A 20,457-nucleotide genomic window follows, 5' to 3' on the forward strand; every position below is an offset into this window, starting at 1 on the left:
GGGATTCCTAGTCTTTTGGTCTGGGGGTGGCCCAGGCATAGGTTTCTTGTTTTTTTTTTTTTTTTTTTTAAGATTTTATTTATTTATTTGAGAGAGAGAATGAGAGAGAGAGAGAGAGTATGAGAGGGGAGAGGGTCAGAGGGAGAAGCAGACTCCCCGCTGAGCGGGGAGCCCGATGCGGGACTCAATCCCGGGACTCCAGGACCATGACCTGAGCCGAAGGCAGTCGCTTAACCAACTGAGCCACGCAGGCACCCCTGTTTTTTTTTTTTTTTTAAAAAAAAGCTTCCAGGATGCTCATGTGCAGGGAGGGTTGAGAATGTTGGTCCAGGCAAAGTAAACAGGGGTTCATGGGATGCTGAAGTTTCAAATCTGACCCAGTGATGGTAGGTCTCTACCATCTTACCATTAGAGACCCTACATATGGAGTCTCTGGTGACATAAACATTTAGCCTGGTTTAAAAGCATTTTGTTACGAGAAAGAGAACATCAGCGCAGAGTAGTTTCCTAGTTAACTCTAGTAGAAATATATTGCTCTGACAGAGGGACAGGGAGAGGAGAACAGACCCAGGTTATGGTGTGCTGACCAGACTGCTGAGGGAGGGGTGATGTTGGGAACCCAAGCTGCCCCAGGATCATGACCACAGAAGAGTGCCGTACTCTTGGGCAGTGGTTCCAGAAGACCTTGTTTGGCGGGGAGGGGTGGATCAAGGGAGGCTTATTGATTTAGAGCAGCATGCACTCTGAGGTCAGACTGCCTAGGTTCAAATAATCCTGGCTCTATCACTTAAGTTCTGTGACCTTGGGCAAGTTCCTATCTCTCAAATGATCAGTTTTCTGATTTGGAAAACAGGTAAAAATGCAACTACCTCATCATTTGTTGGGACAATGAAATGAGATAATACATGATATGATACCTCAGTGCTCCACTCCTCAGTCTTTCCAAGGTAACTAGATCTCTGTGAAATTTTCTTGACTAAAATGGGGTAGACCATTACCTTTGCCTTCAAGGTAACTAATTCTCACAAGGCAACACAAGGTTAGACTTAAAGTAGTGAGCCATATGTTGACTCAGAAGCAAGAGATTTCATGTATAAAACCTTACAAGAGAGCCCCTTGGCCTCAGAGTAAGCAGGGTAAAACCATGGGGTTCAGGGTCAGGCTATGTCCTTGGACCAAAGAATGAGAACAATTACCAGGAAGCCAAATGCGGTTAGGACAAGACTCAGGTCAAAGAGGATGGGCAGCTACCAAAGTCAGAGGTTACGCAGCCAAGCCCCAGAAAATCCGTGATCCAGAAACCAGGGAAAGTGCCTGAGGCTAAAGAAGGTGGTTGTAGGAATACCCTTCCAAAGCCCCTGTTGGGAACCCGCACGGCTTCTCTGTTCTCTGCCTCCTTTGAAAGTTGCTTAAAGCCAAGGAGGTTCTGGAAGTGAGTATCTTAGCGGACCCTTCCGACAAGTGGGAATACAAGTTTTGTATTCTGCAAAAAAAAATATGGCTTCTAGATCAGAGCCCTCTAACTCTGCTCAAAGACTGTGGACCTATCAACATTTCCCACAGTGGGACCCACAGAAGGCAGGTTCTATGGGATGTTCCACAGTTAAACATATTTGCTGGGTAAAGAAAATTTAGCATGCTTCTTAATTAAAAAACTTTGCAGTGCTTTTAATTTGCTTGTAAATGTCTAAGGGGAATATATGGTAAGATGTGTTTCCCAAACTAATTTGGCCGTGGAACCCTTTCTTCTTGGGACCTAACTCCTATGGCTCTTTTGCCATCTTAACTCCTGAGGCTTTTGCCTTAAAACCCTTTCCTCACTTCTCAGGGGTGTGTAGAACCCTCTATGGCCTCATTCCAGGTCCCTACCATTCACAGAAGGAATAAGATGAGGCTATTAACTGAAGGATGGCAGGCCCGTGTCCGTCTTGATCTTCTCTCTGGCACAAAGTTGGGACTCAGATAGTGCCTATTTGTAGAATAATTATTCATTAAATGAATGAAAGAAAATAATCTAGTTACTATTTATAACTCCAATTACTGCCATAGAAAGTGCCTTGGGTGTTCAGGGTTAAATATTCAACTGACCTACTCTTGCTGGGCTGGGTGGAGGGGGGAGGGAGTGTTTTCTGAGATTATTTTGTTAATAGGACCAAGAATCAAGGGATGTGAGTTACGGTCTTAACTTGGTGCCATTCTTTTCCACCTATCCAAAATGACTTTTTTTTTTTTTAAAGATTTTATTTATTTATTTGACAGAGAGTGAGACAGCGAGAAAGAGAACACAAGCAGGGGGAGTGGGGGAGGGAGAAGCAGGCTTCCTGCTGAGAGGGAACCCAATGAGGGGCTCAATCCCAGTCAGTACCCTGGGATCAAGACCTGAGCCGAAGGCAGGTGCTTAACGGCTGAGCCACCCAGGTGCCCCCAAAATGACTTCTTAATAATCTTGGCATCCCACTTCAAAACAGTCATGGAAGTAGTTTGCAAAAATTAAACTCTCCACAAATATAAAATATAATCTTAATGATTCCCTTATGAATTAGACCCGTCTGTTAATGTTCTGTTGGGTCCTTTAGTATCTCGTCTGATCCTTTCTGAAAATCCAGGCATAGGCAGTAAAGGCGACCACCAAATATGTTTTATAATCATAGGCTTCAAAAACTAATGACATACTACATGTTGGCTAATTGAATTTAAATTAAAAAAAAGAAAGGAAGAAAGTTGCATTTGACATGGAAAAAAAATAACCATAGGCTTTGCACGTTTAAATGGAGAAGAGAGATGGAACAAGAAGAATGGGCTCTTTTCTTTGACTCTTTTATAATGAGTAGTGTTTATTTTCAGCAGTTTCCCAAATAAGTAAAGCTTTTCTTCTATGCTTCGGGCTCCTGCGTCCCAGAAATGATGCATTTTTGTGAGTTTTCTCCCACTCTGACCCACCTTGACTTGTTCATCTGGAGGTATTATGATGCTAAAGTGATTTGCTGCTAGAACTCTGCAGAGGGTCCTGTCAGACACACAGCCCAGCCGCAGCTCCTTACTGCTTGTGGGTTCACCCCTCTGCCACTTACTGGATGGCAGTCACTTTTTAGTTTTGTTTTTTGGAGAGGGTGGGCAGAAGGAGGGCAGGCAACTTGATAGGGAGGAACTGGGGCTCCTATCCAGTCCACAGGCTGCAATGACAAGGAAAGAAAGCTCATTCGTTTGAACTCTTGTGCATTGTAAGTTACACTTGACTTGGGGAGTTAAATTTAAACCTTATTAGTGCACATGATAATGTATAAAAATACAGCGACCATATTATCTTAACCCTGAATTGTAACACAGTCTAAAGATTTTATGTTTTTTAAACATGTGTATTAACAGTCTTCAACCAGTATGAGGATTAAACCACATTTTAGTTGTAGATTAAACAAGTCACTGTGTTGAAAATAAAATTATTTGAAATCATGACTTTTGGGAAATCTGGGCTATGTCTGTCTCTCCCTGTGCTCTGGGGGAGCAAAAGAGACTTGGAAGTTCACGCTGTTTGCCAAGTGGGTCAAGAGTCCCTGTTGTCCCGGATGACCGCTAGCACACAGAGGCAAGCCACGCACTCTAACATTTTTTTTTCCCGGTAAAGAAATAGCAACTATTTGCCATCCTACTTCTTTGCAGGAAAGCAACAAGGTGTTTGTGTAGTAATTCTGGTATTTTTAATCATTTGTGCAGTGTAAATTATCACTATCACAGAGTAAGAAGGAGCCGGTTGACAAGGAGACGATAGGAGGTAATGGGGAAAATCCAGAAAAAGAAAATAATCACAATAATTTCAGCTAACCAGTATAATGCCAGGTTTAGATGAGATTTCCTTAAGAGACTTAGTCTAGTGTGCCAGGCACACAGCTGTTTGGAGCTCTTGACTGGAGAAATGCATAATACAAGAGAACCAACTAATGTTCCTTTGGCTGTTTCAAAGCAGTCTGGTATCTACACAGAAACATCAGTTACTGTGGTGTCCACTTGGAGAGCACAGGGATACACAGCAGGTTTTCCAAAAACCAAAGCCTGCTGTCTGAAATGTATGGCCACAAAGAATGCATTTCTGAAATCTGATGTTTCCTGGCTTAATCAAATAGCAATGATGATGGTTAGGAACCTTCCAGAGCTATAGGACTCTTTTTCATGCTCAATGACTGGGACAACAAAAGCCTCATCAGCCTGCTAATGATCTTCACTCTGCTGTTTGAATTCTATTCCTGGGCTGCTGGTTCTTCCATCAGTGTTTGTCTATTCTCTGTTCAGTCCGGCTGGCCAGCATTATCCAGAGTCCTGTGAATGTAAGTGGCTCAGCCCTGGTTAATGAGGTTATTTGATTTCTTTTCTCCCTGGTGGCTAATTTTGTTTGAGACTTCACAGTGCTTCTAAATTTATATTTGTAAACAAACAGGGACACTCTCTTCTTCAAGTCATTTATTTGACTCAAAATTAGGAAGACCTTTTAACCTTTGTACAATTGATCTGATGAAAGTTGCTATTGTAGGTGGGTATTGAAAATGTTCACAAGTGTCTCAGCAAAAAAAAAAAAGGGGGGGGGGGACTTGCATTTCACTTCCAAACATGCCTGCCTGTTTTAGATTTGTAAAGCTGTGGGTCAGTGAGTGAGTGTGTCTCAGAGGATAGCGTGCCTAGGTCTTCTACTCCTGGGTTTTGGAAATATGTAGAGTTTACAGTCAATGTTCAATTAAAAGCTCACAGGTAGTATATTATAATTCATTTTCTTTATGAAGAGGGAGAACCAGATCAATGAGGACATCACTGATGGGCTCTTTGAAGCACCAGAAGACATTAATCTCATGGATTCAAATAAATTTGGTATAGGACTTCTAGTTTAATGCTGGACAATATTGTTATAAGACACTTCGGGTATGGACATTGTCTTAGTTTCTTATGACTGCCGTAACAAATCCCCACAAATGTAGTGGCCTGACACCACAAGTTTATTATCTTACAGTTCTGGAGGTCAGAAGCCTAAAATGGGTCCACAGAACAGAGCTCCCTTCTGGAGACAGTAGAGGACGGTCTTTCTTTGACTCTTCTAGCTTCTGTGGGTTGCCTGTGTCACTCTGACCTCTGCTTCTTCTGTCTTGTCTTCTCTCTGACTCTAACACTCCTGCCTCCCTCTTATGAGCATCCTTGAGACCACACTGGGCCCACCTGGGTAATCCAAGATGACCTTCCCATCTCAAGATTCTTGACTTAATCATATGTGCAAACCCTCTTTTGCCATGTAAGGCAACATATTCCCAGGTTTCAGAGATTAGGACATGGACATCTTTGGGGCTCATTATTCTGCTGACCACACACAAAGTAATACACCCTTTGTACTCAGTTTTCTCATTGGTCTTCCCACAAAGCTGAAGGAGTTCATTGAAGCTCTGGTGAGCAGGGGTGGACCATGAATTTGAACTTAACATGCTGGAAGAGAGACCTCCTATGAGAAGAAAGCCTGCTGTGGAATCTGCTCTGTCTAAGGGAAGCTTCCAGTGGGTACCAAATTGGTGTTTTCTCCTTTTCCACCAAAGTCTTGCAGGCCTAACGTGTAACTCATTACACAGCATCAGAAGCTGTGGGGGTAGCATTCATAAGCACCAGGGCTCTCGGGGGCGCCTGGCCGGCTCAGTCGGTAGAGCCGGCGACTCTCGATCTAAGGTGCAAAGGATGTAGCACATGCCTAGCATGTAGTTTTTCCCCGTGAGTGGGGGTCATGGTGGCCTGCCCTGGTGCTGAACTTCCAGGTACACCAGAGGGCAAGAGTGGACACGAGCAGGACAGAGGGCCCTGGGAGGCCAAAGCCATGCGTGTTAATATATGAGGCAGGCCACCAGCATCACGCAGAGGCTAGTGGAATTCTGCACTGTCATTGAACGTGCAGCATTTGCAGACGGAGTCTGAGAGCTTTGTAATAAGACCCAGAAATGGGAAGGCAAACCCACTGGAATGAGGAGTGGGTCATGACCTTCTCAACATCACAGAAGAAGAGGATCCCAGAGGGTCCCAATTAGCTCAGTCCACGGGCAGTTCCTTTAGCCATGCTGGATCGGCTGACCGTGGCCGACACCTGATCCTCTGTCAGATTTACAGCTGTACAAATCATCATTTGCTGGCTGACTTACTCCTACAGAATGGATAATACCATCTGATTCCAGAATGTGCCTTCAGCTTTAGTCTCAGTAATCCACTTTATTGTCATCCTAAATCCTGATTTTAAAAACCTTCTCCAGATGTTGTTAGATATATGAATGTGGACCCAGTGCATTCTACCTCCTGAAAGCACTAATGTTTATTGAATATTTACTCTGTGCCAGACATTGCAAGTGGTAGCTGCCTCAAATATATCTCATTATTTATTCCTTGCATTAGTGCTATTATAATTCTAATTGATTTCACAGATGACAAAACTGAGGCTTCTAAAATCTGAGTAACTTGCCAAACTTAAGGGAACTTGTAAATAGTGGAGCCAGGCGTCCAATCCAAATTTTTCTGTTCCCAAACCCCAGATTCGGGCACTCAAAGGGAGAAAAACCAAGTGATAATAAAATAATAGCAGGAATGACAACTACTTCTAAAATGGAAACATATCCATAAGTGGAAAACAATGAGTTGCAGGGTTATATGTAGGTTATGATTAGATTTTTGTGAACTAAATAGGAATGTATATATGCGTATATATATAGTTGTATATGTTATACTTTATATGTTATATATTCATATATGTGTTTTACATATACATTTTGCATATATGTATATTTTTAGGTAGATACATATTTATATTTATGTTGAGCTTTTTTGAAAACTGATGGAAGTTTTGGTCCCTTATCCTTAAAAATGCGTCCACATACATGCACACAGACTTTCTCACACAGCTCTAAGAAGTTAAGATCAGGGATCTCAGGCGCCTGGGTGGCTCAGTTGGTTAAGCGACTGCCTTCGGCTCAGGTCATGATCCTGGAGTCCCGGGATCGAGTCCCGCATCGGGCTCCCTGCTCGGCGGGGATTCTGCTTCTCCCTCTGACCCTCTTCCCTCTTGTGCTCTCTATCTCTCATTCTCTCTCTCGCAAATAAATAAATAAAATCTTTAAAAAAAAAAAAGATCAGGGATCTCTAACATATATGTATGACATATAGAGAATAATCTGGAAGGATATTCATAAATTATTAATCATGCTCTTTGAGGGATGGGATTGTTAGAAATTTTTCACATTATCCTTTATACTTTTCTGTGTTAGTTGAATTTGTTTCCAATGAAGAGCATGCATCATTTTTATAACCAAGAAAAAAAATTTTAAGATTGTGAACGAAGTTCAGTTGTTCCAACTTAAAATGGAATTTACTGCTTATTTTTCTCCTGCTGACCAGGCTTCTAAAGTTTGTGTCATAACGCAGAGATGATGGAGAGACCTCTGTAAAAGCTGTAAAGAACGCCTCTGTGATGTGTAGTAAATGCACTACCTATGGGCTCTTTTGTAAAAAACAAAACAAGGCCACTCTCCATAAAAGTTAGTAACTGAAAATAAGTAGGTGTGTGTGGGAAAGCGTGAAAAGGCATTTCTGAAAGCATTATCAGTGTTCTCCCCTGGGAACGGGAAGGGTGCATAAGGCTTTCGGCGGAGCTCTGTATGCGAGAAATAAAGCACCAGGCACGCCTAGGAACGTATGCTTTGTAAGAAGTGCACGGGAACGAGGGTCGTGCTACATTGCCGAGGAGAGGAGCTACAGTTGGAAATGACCTCTTAATCCTCAGTTCAAGCTAGTCTGGCACTAATTGAAATGGCTGTTTCCAGGGCATCCTGTTTTAAACCAGGGAGTTTCCTTAAGCTCGGTCACCTGCTCACTCTTGCTGTCCCTTGAATTGAGGTGTCAGGCTCATCATCTTACGTGGTAGCACCGGGTTCGGAAGACACTCTCTCTCCTCATTCTTACCCCTCTCCCACATATACACCCCCTTTCTCTTCAGGGAATTTCCATAAGGCTCTGTAAGCAAATCTTATTCTGAACCTGAACAAAGATTCCAGGAGCAACTTACTTTTCACTAAGGAAAAAAAAAAAATTAATGATGCAGTTTTTAAAAGGAATCTGTCATATTGCAGCCTGATTTAATCTTGGTATATTGGATTTCTGTACGTGTTGGGCTTTGACAATAGGCAGAGACCCCAGGCGTTCTCACTGTCGGGCTAGCAGTGAGCCTCTTGCCACAGCTCCCCATCTCCAGAACAGCGGCCTCTTCTGTTTCACGTAGCACCTGCAGGAGGAGCAAATGTTTATGAAGCTCCCTGGATCCATACCAGCGTGCTAGGCAAGGAAGGGCACCTGATCTGAAAATAGCATTTGCACACTACTACTTGTTCCTCTCCCCGGATCTGATGTAAGGGCCATTTTCCTGCAGTGCTATGTATACAAGTCCACGTAAGGATGTCGTATTATCCACTGCCTTCCTAAAGGTTGGGACTGGAGAAGGACATAAATCTCTTTGCACACTGCTCAGCACAGTTAGGAGCTTTCCACATCCCCTGAAAATCCTGATAGTTACCATTTGCCCGGGGCCCTCGCAGTCCTGATCTCCCTGAGGGAGGCAGGCTCGACGAGTAGCAGGCTGTTACAGGAGGCAATAAATAGACTGTCGTGGTAAAGAATCCCTGTTTTAAGTTAGAACAACCTGGAATTAAATCCTGGCACAGCCACTGACTAAATGTGGTTTTAGAAAGTTTCTCACTTTCTCTTAACATCTGTTTCCTTGCATGAAAGACAGAGGTATTAATGTCTGCACTGCAAAACCATTAGGAGGATTCAATAGGCTGTCACATGTAGAGTACCTCGCGCCACCGTTAAGCACTCCGTAAAGGACCGCTAATGGTAATGCTAACACGCCGTTAGCTCTCTCGTATTTAAAAAAAAAAAAAAAATCCTTCTTTTGGTCCCCTTTCCTCTGTTGTTTTTTTTCCATCCCCTTGAAAAGCTCTTTCAAAGAGGGCTCATACTCACTGTCTCCAACTTCCCTTCTCATATTTACTCTTAAACCCACTCCACCAGGCTTTGGCCCCACCTCTCCAATGCTGTTTTTCTTGTCAAGGTCACTGATGGCCACTGAATTGCTAAATACAATGGCATTTACCAATGGCAGTGACCAGTCGGCAGCATTTGTTAGAAGAGAACACTCCTTCCTCCTTGATGTGATTTTCTTCTTGGCTTCAGGACAACACGCTTCCTTGGTTTCCTCCTGTCTCTGTGGCTGCTCCTTCTCAGTCTCTGTGGCTGAGGTCCATGATATTTAGACAGTGCAGAGACCCAGAACTCAGGAACCGTTCCTCTTTTCTATCAATATTTATTCCCTCAGTGATCTCACCCAGTCTTCTGGCTTTAAATACTATCTTTGCCAGTGATTCCCAAGTATATAGTACCAGCCCTGAGCTCGGTTCCAAACTCCAAACTCATATCCAACTGCCCCTGGACTTTCCCCTTGATATTTAGCACCACACGTTAATCAGGTTCTCCGGAGAAACGGAGCCAATAGGATGGATGGATGGATGGAAGGATGGATGGACGGAAGAATGGATAGATGGATGGATGGATGGATGGATGGATGGATGGATAGATGGATGTTTATCTATTATAAGGATTATGGATTCAGGCAAGTCCCAAGATGTATAAGGTGAGTTGGCAAGCTGGAGAGGAGAATGGTGGTTTAGTTCCAGTCTGAGGCCAAAGGCTGAGAACCAGGAGAGCCAATGGTTTAGTTCTGGTCTGAAAACCAGCAGGCTCAAGACCCAGGAAGAGCTGATGTTTCAGTTTGAGTCTAAAGGCAGGAAAAAGCCTGTGGCCCATTTCAAAGGCAGACAAGCAGGAAGAATTCTCTCTTACTTGGGGAAAGAGTCAGTCTTTTTGTTCTATTCAGGCCCTCACTTGATTGGATGAGGCCCACCCCATGTCTACTGAATTCAAATGTTAATTTCATCCAAAAGCACCCTCACAAAAACACCCGGAATAGTGTTACACCAAATACCTGGGCACCTTGTGGCCACTCCTGATCTTCTGGACAAGATTACTTTACCTACACCTTTCCTTGTATTGGTTGACAACTACATCCTTCCAGTTTATCTTGAGCCAGAAACCTGAGTCACCCTGGACTCCTCACCTCCTCTCACATCTCACATCCAGCCTGTCACAAAATTCTGTTTACCTTCAAAACAGTTCCAGAATTCGGCCACAGCTTGCCACTTGCACTGCTACTACCCTAATCTGAGCCACCTCTTCGCTCATGGCGCATTGTTGTGAACACCATCCTTGAAATTGCTGCTGCCAGTTTTCTTGCTCTCCTTTTATCCTGTAAGTACTTCTCACCTTTTACAGACCATATAATTTCCTTATTCATGCTGGTTGTTGTTTTTCCTTCGGCCTCAGGCAGATGGCCTAGAACGGTGCCCGATATACACGCAATAAATGTTGGTTGAGTGCATTGCCATTATAGAGATGAGGAGACTAGGCTCAAAGGAAGTAAGAATTTGCAAAGGTGACACAGTTCATAGGGAGTAAAGCGATTCTAAAGTGGTAATTAACAAAGTCACAGGCAAGAAGCACCAATCGATGTTAGGTACCTTTCTGCAGCACTGTTGTTGGGCATCTCATTTCCATTTTTTTTTTAATTTTTATTTATTTATTTGACAGAGAGACAGTGAGAGAGGGAACACAAGCAGGGGGAGTGGAGGAGGGAGAAGCCGGCTTCCCGCTGAGCTGGGAGCCCGTTGTGGGACTCAATTCCAGGACCCTGGGATCATGACCTGAGTCGAAGGCAGTCACTTAAGGACTGAGCCACCCAGGCGCCCCCTCATTTCCATTTTTTATTAAAAGTAAGACCTTATCCAGTTAGCAGGGTCTGTAAACCAGTGCTAATTTATGTGACTATGCTTGACCATAGGAAAAGGTCTGTTCTCTTATTTTTTTCTCTATGCCTTTTGGTCATCTGATAAAATCCTCTCGTGAAATAGCTTCACCTTTCATACACTAACAGATTAATGTTATGTTCCACATGTCTTCTTTTTTGTTGTGCTCTTAAGAAACCAAGCCAGACATCACTCTAGAGTTGTCCTTATAAGATAATAGTTTTATTTTCTTATAATACATATAATGGTATTAAAGTATTTCACAAGAACAAAATGGGATTTTTATTAACTATATTTCTGTATCATCATGCACAAATATGAGATGAGCACTTTTCTGTGTGGGCTCTGTGATGGGGCTGGGGAAATAAAGAAGCTTCCAGAAATTCCTCATCTAATAGGGAAAATATATATATATGTTAGTTGGGATATTGATTCAGTTGCTTTAACAGAGATCAAATAACAGTGGCTTAAAGAAGACAGAAGGATTCTCTCTCTCTCTCTCTCTCTCTCTCTCTCTCTCTCTCTGTCTCCAGCTGATAAATAGTCAAGGGAGAGGAGATGATCTCCCAGGGTCATAAGGTGCCCAACTCCTTCCATGTTGTTTCCCCACCATACTGTATTCTCATGATGGTAGAATTTAGCTCACACTCCCACACACACTAGGCCCTGAGAAGGAGGGCAGTGGATAGGAAAAGTAAGCAAGTGGCTTCCTTTTAAAGATATGACCTGGAAGTTGCACATCTCACATCTACTCACATCCCATATGCATTGGACAGAACTTAATCTCATGACCAAACTGAAGACAAGCCAAGAAATATCGTCTCTAGCCACATGCCCAGCTTGGGAAATTCTATTACTAAGAGGAAGGAGAGATTGGGAGACAAATGAAAGTCTCTACATGGCCACGTCTATAAATATTTTTGCTACCTCCGACTAAATTAGGTCTTGAAGGGCAGAGTTGCCCCTTCCTTTCTCAGCACCTCGCATCTTGTGCATGTTCAATAAATATTTGTTGATTGGGTGGTTTGGTTAATGCACTTTCATCCAAGAGATTTTATGGAGAGTTCTTATTATAATGCCCAAAACAAACACCATTCAGTCCCAGGGTAAATACTGAAGGAAAAATAAATGTCAAAGGGCAACACTCTCAGAGATAGGTTCTCCGCACACTCACACACCCCTTCCTGCTCAGCTGGAGAGGCCGCCTGCGGTAAAACCGATGCAAGGTGCACTAAATGAGCTCGTGTTCCTGCTGATCGTCTGCTTCACTAATGCACCCAGAGACTGAGATACTGCTCCAGCAAATTTGCTGACCTGATTTTGGGAACTAGAAGCCAGAGGTAAGTGTGGTTTCGTGGTATACTTGCATTCCTTTCTTAATTCATCATGTTTCATGGGAACCGGGATCCCAGACTTCCCCTCCCCCAGGTAGCTGTCAGGCTGGTAGAATTGTTCTCTCTGGTCCACAAGGAAATGAAAACGGATCCTGCTAGAGGAAGTAAATAGAGCAACAATAAAGCGTCCCTCCCCCTGGATCTGAACATCTGTTCAAACTTTTCACAGCTCCCATGAGGAAGGGATAGAGCACAAGGCTTCGAGCCATAAAGGAAAAGCCTCATCCACTTGCACACTGCTAACTGGCAATTTATGACCATTTGAACTGAGCTGGCCCTGGGTTTATCTCCATGATGCCTCTGAAGAAAGGCCAGCCTGGTAAATAAATATGGTAAACGAGAGTATAAGGGATGATATGATCTGTACCGTCTTCATGAGAGCAGACCTTTGCTGGGCTTAACTTCACGAGGTATTGAACTTAAATGCCCGCCGCTTCTGCCCAGTGAGAGTCAGATTCAGTAGCAGAGGGCACGGCCACGCCTCACTTTGGAACTTACGGTTAAAATGAAGTTGAGTTGCTTTACGGACTTCAAAGAGACGGCCGATGCTCTACGGTTTCGGAATTTCACTAATGCACACCGGCCTTTCTTCATTTATCTGAATTAGCAAGGAGTTTGCTGCATCTGACGAAGACAGTCAGATGCTCTCCCAGAACCTCAGCTACCCCTAATCCACGTGTTGGTTTGCATTTGCTTCAGGATGAACGGACTCCCTTCCCCCTCATGTTGTCATCTGTCCTTCCCAGAACATTTCGCGGTATGGCCTTTGGCCAATCCTTTTCTTCTCCTAGTATGGAAGGCTCCAAGTGGCTGGCTGCTCAGCTGGGCCCCCAGCTGGCTCTTGTTTCTAGCTGCTTCAGGGCCCACTGGCCTGGAGGTAAAGCTGCAGGGATAAGCACTGTAAAAATAAAGTCCGTTGCTAGCCTGGCCAGCCAAGCAGCGTGGGAGGAGTGGAAAATCCAGGCTCTGTGTTCTTGGCGTGACAAATTGTCAGTATCTGAGGTGTTCCACTGGGAGAAATGGGATGAGATGTTCTCTAACCAGGCCTAACCTTGTATTATCAGCGGGTAGCTCTTAGAAAGTCACGTCAGAACCAGGCTAATGGGACTGGAGCCATAAACTTGGGTCAGCTTGTTTACTGCCCACCGTCTTGACTAACCTCATGGGGTCTGGTATGGCCAGTGACAGAATACAGGAGTGAATGCCCTTTACTGAATTATTAAGGTAGAGTAAGTTTGGGTCAGTGTTTCATCAGGGACCAGGCCACCCTCTCCTCTGAAGTGAGCTGTTGATAATACATTTTTATCCAACACTCTCAGCATCAGATATTGCTACCCAAGTCAAGCTTTGGGGGTAGCTATATATTTTCACATTTTTTTTCACACAGGGAAAGGAAATTATTAATAGAGATTGCTGCCCTTGGAAATTCAGTCTGGTAACCTGAAACTTTGGTGACTTTTTCTGGTCTTCTTTGGGGATGTATGTCTGGCTTGTTCTTCAGAACTCTTTGTTGTATGACTAAATTGAAGTAAGAGTGGAAAAGAAAACACTGCTCTCTCAGCCCTGAGAGTATGCAGGTCCCTGCGATATTCTCAAGACCAACCTGGCATTCAGATGAGAGCTCCTTCCAGGGGAAAAAAAAAAAGTCTTGTTTTCTTCATTTTACTGCTTACAATTTCCCCTATGTACCAGGGGATTAAAAGCAAGTCAGTCTCTCTCTCTCTCTCTCTCCCACCTCCCCCGCCTTCTTTCTCCTTCCCTCTCCCCCCACCTCCCCTCCCTCTCAGTTTCCTCCTCTTTAAAGACACTAACAAACTTTCTGGCATGTTGCCAAGGCTTAGAAGACAGAATCTTTATAAAAATTTTTTCTAGCCATTGGCATGGAAGCACTGCATACATCAGCAGGACACTTTGTTGTCAAACTTTCTCATTATCAATATTCACTACTGTTTCATTTTATGAATGTTTCTTTGTCTTCCAAAAAGCATTTCAGATTAAGCAATGCTGTTGTTGAAAATGTGGGGTTTCTGCTTGTATGGTTGGCTGGTTGAATTACAGATGGCTGCCATGAATATTACACTGCTAGGTTCCTATAGATGAATTCAAAATAATAATTTGTGGAGTAGGTTGGAGATGGAAGTAGAGATTCAGCTTCCTTATCCAATCGAGTACTGGATTTGCTCTTTCTAGGTAAAAGAGCTCTGAGACCTACATGTGGCTCAACTATCTCAACCAACTGGGATCGAGCTTCTTCCTGTTATTGGATGCATAGATTCAAATTAAATTACCAAAGAAAAAAAAAAAAGGGTTTTGCACAATCTATGTGTTAGTGTTATGCTGAGCATTAGAGGTGTGCTGATACATAACTACCAGCCTTGCTATTGAGGTGTTCACAATCCCTCCAGGGAACTTTCGTCTATCAACAGCAACTCTCGTAAAATGTGGTGAGCACTAGCTAGAGACAAATGGCAGGGGGGTGGGGTGGAGTGGGAGATGGTGTACTTGGTGGGTAAGAGTAGCTAGTCTTTGATGGCAGATATATGGGGTTAAATCCTGGATTCGGCATTATCAAGTGGCTGCGTAAGTTAGGGAATGAATTAATGCCCAACTTTCGTTGTTATTATTGGATAATAATAGAATAGAATAAAAGAAATACTGGAATGGTATATAATATACTCAAGATAGCATTTGACATCCAGAACATGCTCAATGAATGATCATTTGTAACTAGAGACTAAGCATTGATTCAGGCTTTATTTGGTAGAAGCCGGCGCCATATGAGGAAGCGTAGTGAGGGCAAGAGCTCATGGCCGTTTAAGAAGAGCCTGCCCCTCTCTGTGGCTGCGGCAGGAATGAATCAAGAGAGGGTCAAAAGCTTTAGAAAAGACAGGTTGGGGCCAGATTTTGAGACAATTTGTACCATCAGACTGCGAGGTTAGACTTGACACTGAAGACAATGGGCCATTATTGGTGTTTGCAAGCAACAAAGTGGCATAGAGAGATGTGAGTTTTTTAAAAATATCCTCTCTGATAGCTGTGTGAGGAATAGTCTTGAGGGGAGACTAGTTAGGAAATGAATACACTAGTGCAAGCAAGAAATTATGTTCACATTCACTCTATCAGTATCTGTTGAAGGCTGATTGTATCTGGGCATTTTTCTAGAAACAAAGGCTGCGTGGGCAAGGGATGGAGAAAGGGGAAACAATAAAATAAACTTTTCTGAGATTGATAGGAGATGTATGTGGTTAATAGAATGGATAAAAACCAGTGACTATCTGGAAATGGGGGTGATGGAGGACAAATGAAAAATAATGTCATGAGAAAATGAGATTTTTTTTGGACTGTTGGAATTCAAGATACTTCATCAGACTAAAGAAGGGAAGAAAGACAGCCAAATTTCCTTCTCAGCTTTCTTCTCCCCCTTTTTTCTTACTCTTTGGGAAGAGGAATCATAGGAGTTAGTGATGGCAAGCCCCTCTGAGCAGTGGGTCCGGCAGCTTTCTGAGCTCGGGCCATGTTCTTTATTGGCTTCCACAGAGACAATGAAAATTGAGGGAACAGTGAGAAATTAGCAAACAGCACTGGATAATATTCTCACAGTTCACCATGGTTGAGTGTTCAACTAATTTTCTTTTTAAAAGAGAGGCTAGCACGGGACTTTGGAAAGTTGTTTTCCCGTCAAAGTGGAAACGTTCTGCGAGATGATATTAAATAATGGAAAATCTGAGGTTATTTGATGAGAGGTTGAGGACAGGATCTGAAGGCCATCATAGGCAAACAGTAGGAGTGAGAGGTGATGCGTAAATATTGACATGGAGCCCAGGAGGAAGCAAGGAAAGGAAAAAGGATTACAGCATGAGATTGTTTTGCTTATTGGAAAGATGTTGTTGATAAAGAAATAATAAAATGTTCAAGAGAAGACAGAGACATAGGCAAGTGAGAAGGGGCCACTATTGCCTTTGACTGCATTCATCCCTCCAGAAGTTATCATGGGTACCATGGCCTAATTTATTGTCAGGGTGAATAAGAGTCAGTAACGTACACATTGCATAGCAGAGATTCTAGTAAGATTAATTTAATAACCATAAAACAAAACACACTATGTATAGTGTATGTTTGAGCCAGATTCTTACCAGAACAATCTCATCCAGCCAGATTCTCTTGTCAGATGCATTTACAACCGGGGGAACTATTCTACAACATGGGGTACAAGTGAAGTGACATCTCTCTTATTTTTTAGTTAAATTTTCAGAATGCCCATATATCCTACAAGCAGGCAAGCTAATATATCTCTCTTGAGCTGATCCTTCCTTTAATTGTTCAGCAATCTCCGGGGCTTATTCAATTCCGAAATGACCCTGACTTATACTTGCCTACCCTAAATTGCTAGGGTCTCACTGGTCTACCCCATACTTGCTTCTTGACTGTCACATTGTGTGATGTTGGACACTGACCCTGTACAGTCTGACCCTGTACAGTCACTGCTTGTTCATTGCTTCAGGGACTCCTAGCTGGTCCTGCTGACAAGTCAAGCAAGAGGATGTCCCAACCAAGAAAGTGCCCCTATACAGCCACTTTTAGGATGCCAGTGAGCCCCACGTGTGCCGAGTCAAGGCCTCTTAAAGCATCTGCCACCTCATGGAATCTCTTTCCCAAGGTTTTTAACACAGTGAACCAGCTTTTTTGTTATATTGTCAGAATGAAGGCTCTTGAAACACTCTTCTCCATAGATAGCAAGGCCTCTAGCTCTACATTTATTAAATGAGGCCACTGAGATCTGATTTTTGCCATTTGTCTTAATAAAAAAGAGGGGGAACAAAAATTTAACCTCTGGTAGGTCCCTTCTGATAAGACATCTCAATATGCATAGTCTGTTTAAGAATTATTTTGCTTCTTGGGGTGCCTGAGTGGTGCAGTTGGTTGGGCATCTGACTCTTGGTTTTGGCTCAGGTCGTGATCTCAGGGTCCTGGGATTGGGCCTGACATTGGGCTCTGCACTCAGCACAGAGTCCGCTTCAGATCATGCTCTCATTCTCTCTCTCTCTCAAATAAATAAATAAATCTTAAAAAAAAGAATTATTTTGCTTCTTATTCTCACTTCATTAGTCATAATTAATTCCAGAACTCAAAGTAGTTTAAGCTGAGTTCATAATGGCATTAACTTGTTGGGAATCTCTTGTTGCCACCATGATACATTTTTGCTGGTAAAAAAAAAATATATATATATGTGTGTGTGTGTGTGTGTGTGTGTGTGTGTGTGTATATATATATATTCATTCTAGTTGACCATGTGACCCCACATTCCCAGAGCATATACATACTCACATACAACATAGAGGCCAAAAGGTAGATGGTTAGCCACAAAAGGTTTGCTTTTTCCTATCTTACTGTTTACAAAGGGATGTCGATCTTTAGATGCAAAGATTTCAGCCACGAACAGCTGCTGCACAGTAACAGGATTGTTAGAATGCATTTCCCTGACTTTTCAAAGCTATTACTCCATTCTGCGGGGGCACCTTAGGATGTGAGATGCAGGCTGGAAAGAAGCTGCTGGGAGGGCAACCTGTGATACAAAGGAGAAGGGATTTTGAGAGACAGGAGAATATGGGATAAATGGGGGACAGAAGAGGTGGGGAGGTATGGTAGCCTCTGTGCATGAAAGCTCTCTGTGTTCCAGTGTTGAATATGAACCTTGACGACTGGATCAATCTTTATCCAAAAACAGCTGTGCTGGGCATGGTTGATGGAACATAGCTGAACAGGCCAAACTAAGCTCTTGTTTACCATGATTAAGGTGACCATACAGTTTATTGTCCAAACAGGATTACTTTTCAGAGTATTGATATTACTCTATTAATAGTAAAGCTGGTGCAACAGGTGTAAATCAAGACGATTGCAGGCAAACCAGGAGTCATTGTCATCCTAACCATGATGGATACTATATTCTAAAATCAAGCTCTTAGCTAGGAAAAAAATACATTATTCTGATTGCTATGAGAGCTACAGAAAAGCTGTGCCATCCCAAGGAATTGATAATCTGGTTGTGAAGAAAAGACTCATACACAAAGAAATTGCCAGGAACCATTCAAAGCGGTCTCTAACTTAAAGTGCCAAATAAATGATAGCCATGGGTTGTCAATTATACCTCAACAAAGCTGGGGGAGAAATGATAGTCACAAAATGTGGTAGGAAGGACAATGGCTTTGGGGTTAGAAGCCTTGTGTCAGGTCATGGACCTGTCTTTAGCTGGGTGCCTCTCTGCAAGGTACTTAATCTCTTTGAGCACCTGTTTATTTCGTTCAGTCGATTGGCTCATTTTTTCAATAAACACAGGGACTTACTCTGTGCTATTATATTATGGTGGTAAAGAATATAACCTTTCCAGAGAGACATACCTGGGTTCACATCACTAACTTTGAGACCTTGATTTTATAATTTAATCCCTCTGAGTTTCAGTTTCCTCATCTGTTAAATGGTGATGATAATACCCCACTCACAGTGTGCTCTTGTCAGCTTTGTAAATGAAGAGATAAAATGAGGAAGTAAATGAGATTTTTGTATATAAAACATTTAACAGTTTTTGACACATAGAAAAAGCTCAAGAAGTGATAGCAGTCTTTTTTTTTAATTCCAAGTACTGTACTAGTTGCTGGAAATGCAAAGGAAGAACTGGGGAGAGGGATGCTATGCAGGTCAAAGCAGACAAGACCATCTGCCTAAACAGCTCCCTGGACTGTCAGGAGGCTTTATGAGGTGAAAGAGTTTCACATGCTGTCTAACATCCTGAACAGAGGAAAGACATAGCTGTTACCAATGGTTGAGGCATTGTCTAGATTCTTCCCTTTTCCTAGCTGTTAGTGTGCTATCACCTGCAAATAAGGGATGCCCCCCATATATCTGAAGTAATCCATACATACATCCTCTCACAAAACAAGAAGTCCAGAGGTGGAGCATTTCCGGGTTGGGTAATTCCATGGTTGAACGATGTCATCCAGGGGCCATGTATCCACTCTGCCATTCTCAGATGTTGGTTGACTCAGCTCAGGATGACACTGGCTGCAGTGGCCCCAGCCATGACACCCTCAGCACACCCCACACTAGAGGCAGAAGGAGACTCTGTCTTCCTTGTATTTATTTGTTCTTAAGATCTAAGAAGCCCTTCTGGGAATCCCACCCTCACCCTCGCAGACCAATCTACAAGTCTCATTGGCCAAAATTGGATGTCATGTTCCTTCCTAAGCCAGTCGATGATAAATAAAACTACTATAATTGGCTTATGCTAGATAAGATCTACCCTCCCGGGGGCTAAGAATCCTTTCATCTTCCTCCCACGCCCCACCCCCCAAACGAGGCTCTGCAGAAGGTACAAAACACATGAACAAAATCAAATTTCTGTTAACAGAGAAGGTCAGAGAAATGGTTGCTGGGTAACCATGTAGGATGTCTTCAACACTGTCTCGTCATTTCCAGTCAGTCACTGTATCTCCTAATTCCACCTCCAGAATAGTTTTTAAATCCACCCTGGCCTTTGCCCTGGTCTCCAACATCTCTTGTCTAGACCGTTGATTCCTTCTATCCTTGTCGCAACCATCTGATCTTCCCTTCAGCCATCAGTCAGCTCTTTACACAAGTGCAAGTCTGAGTAGACCATTTCCTAACTTAAAGACTCTCAAGACTCAATTCAGATGCAACCACCTCTTTGAAGACGCCCCAGATGTTTTATTTTATGGCTCTTATAGATAGCCCTGATGAGGCTGGTCTTGCTTTTGAGCTCTTTGTATATTTGCTATGCTTCCTGCTGTCTTCTCTGTTCAATACAGTAGCATTGACTACATGTGGCTGTTGAGCATCGGAAATGTGGCTGGCCCAAACGGAGATGTGTTGTTAAGTACAAAATATATTCTGAGTTTCAAAGATTTAGAACAATGACAAGAAAAAAGAGGGATGTAAAATACTTCATTAATAGTTTTTAAATTGATTACATGTTGAAATGATAATGTTTTGAATACATTTTGGCTAAATGAAATATATTAGTAAAATTCATCCACCTGTTTCTTCTTTTTAATGTGATGACTAGAATATTTTAAATTACCTATAAGGTACACATTTGTAGCTCTCATTGTATGTTGGTGCACTAGACTGTTAGC

General features: G+C 42.8%; 1 protein-coding gene across 12 annotated transcripts in view; it reads left to right on the forward strand.

The window, feature by feature from the left end:
- The window catches only part of NCALD (neurocalcin delta), a 369,810-nt gene that overhangs the window by 313,034 nt on the left and 36,319 nt on the right, over positions 1-20,457 (forward strand). For 4 of the 12 annotated variants that reach the window (XM_088022775.1, XM_088022777.1, XM_088022778.1 and 1 more), the window contains one exon: positions 12,109-12,256. The exons of the other annotated variants lie outside the window; for them this stretch is intronic. The gene's annotated coding sequence lies outside the window, so the exon portion shown is untranslated. The remainder of the gene's footprint in view (positions 1-12,108; positions 12,257-20,457) is intronic. 12 annotated transcript variants of the gene reach the window in all.

The sequence above is a fragment of the Eumetopias jubatus genome, unplaced genomic scaffold (genome assembly GCF_037043125.1).
Source record: "Eumetopias jubatus isolate StellerSeaLion01/CBP00866 unplaced genomic scaffold, mEumJub1_p1.0 scaffold_4, whole genome shotgun sequence".
Lineage (NCBI taxonomy): Eukaryota > Metazoa > Chordata > Mammalia > Carnivora > Otariidae > Eumetopias > Eumetopias jubatus.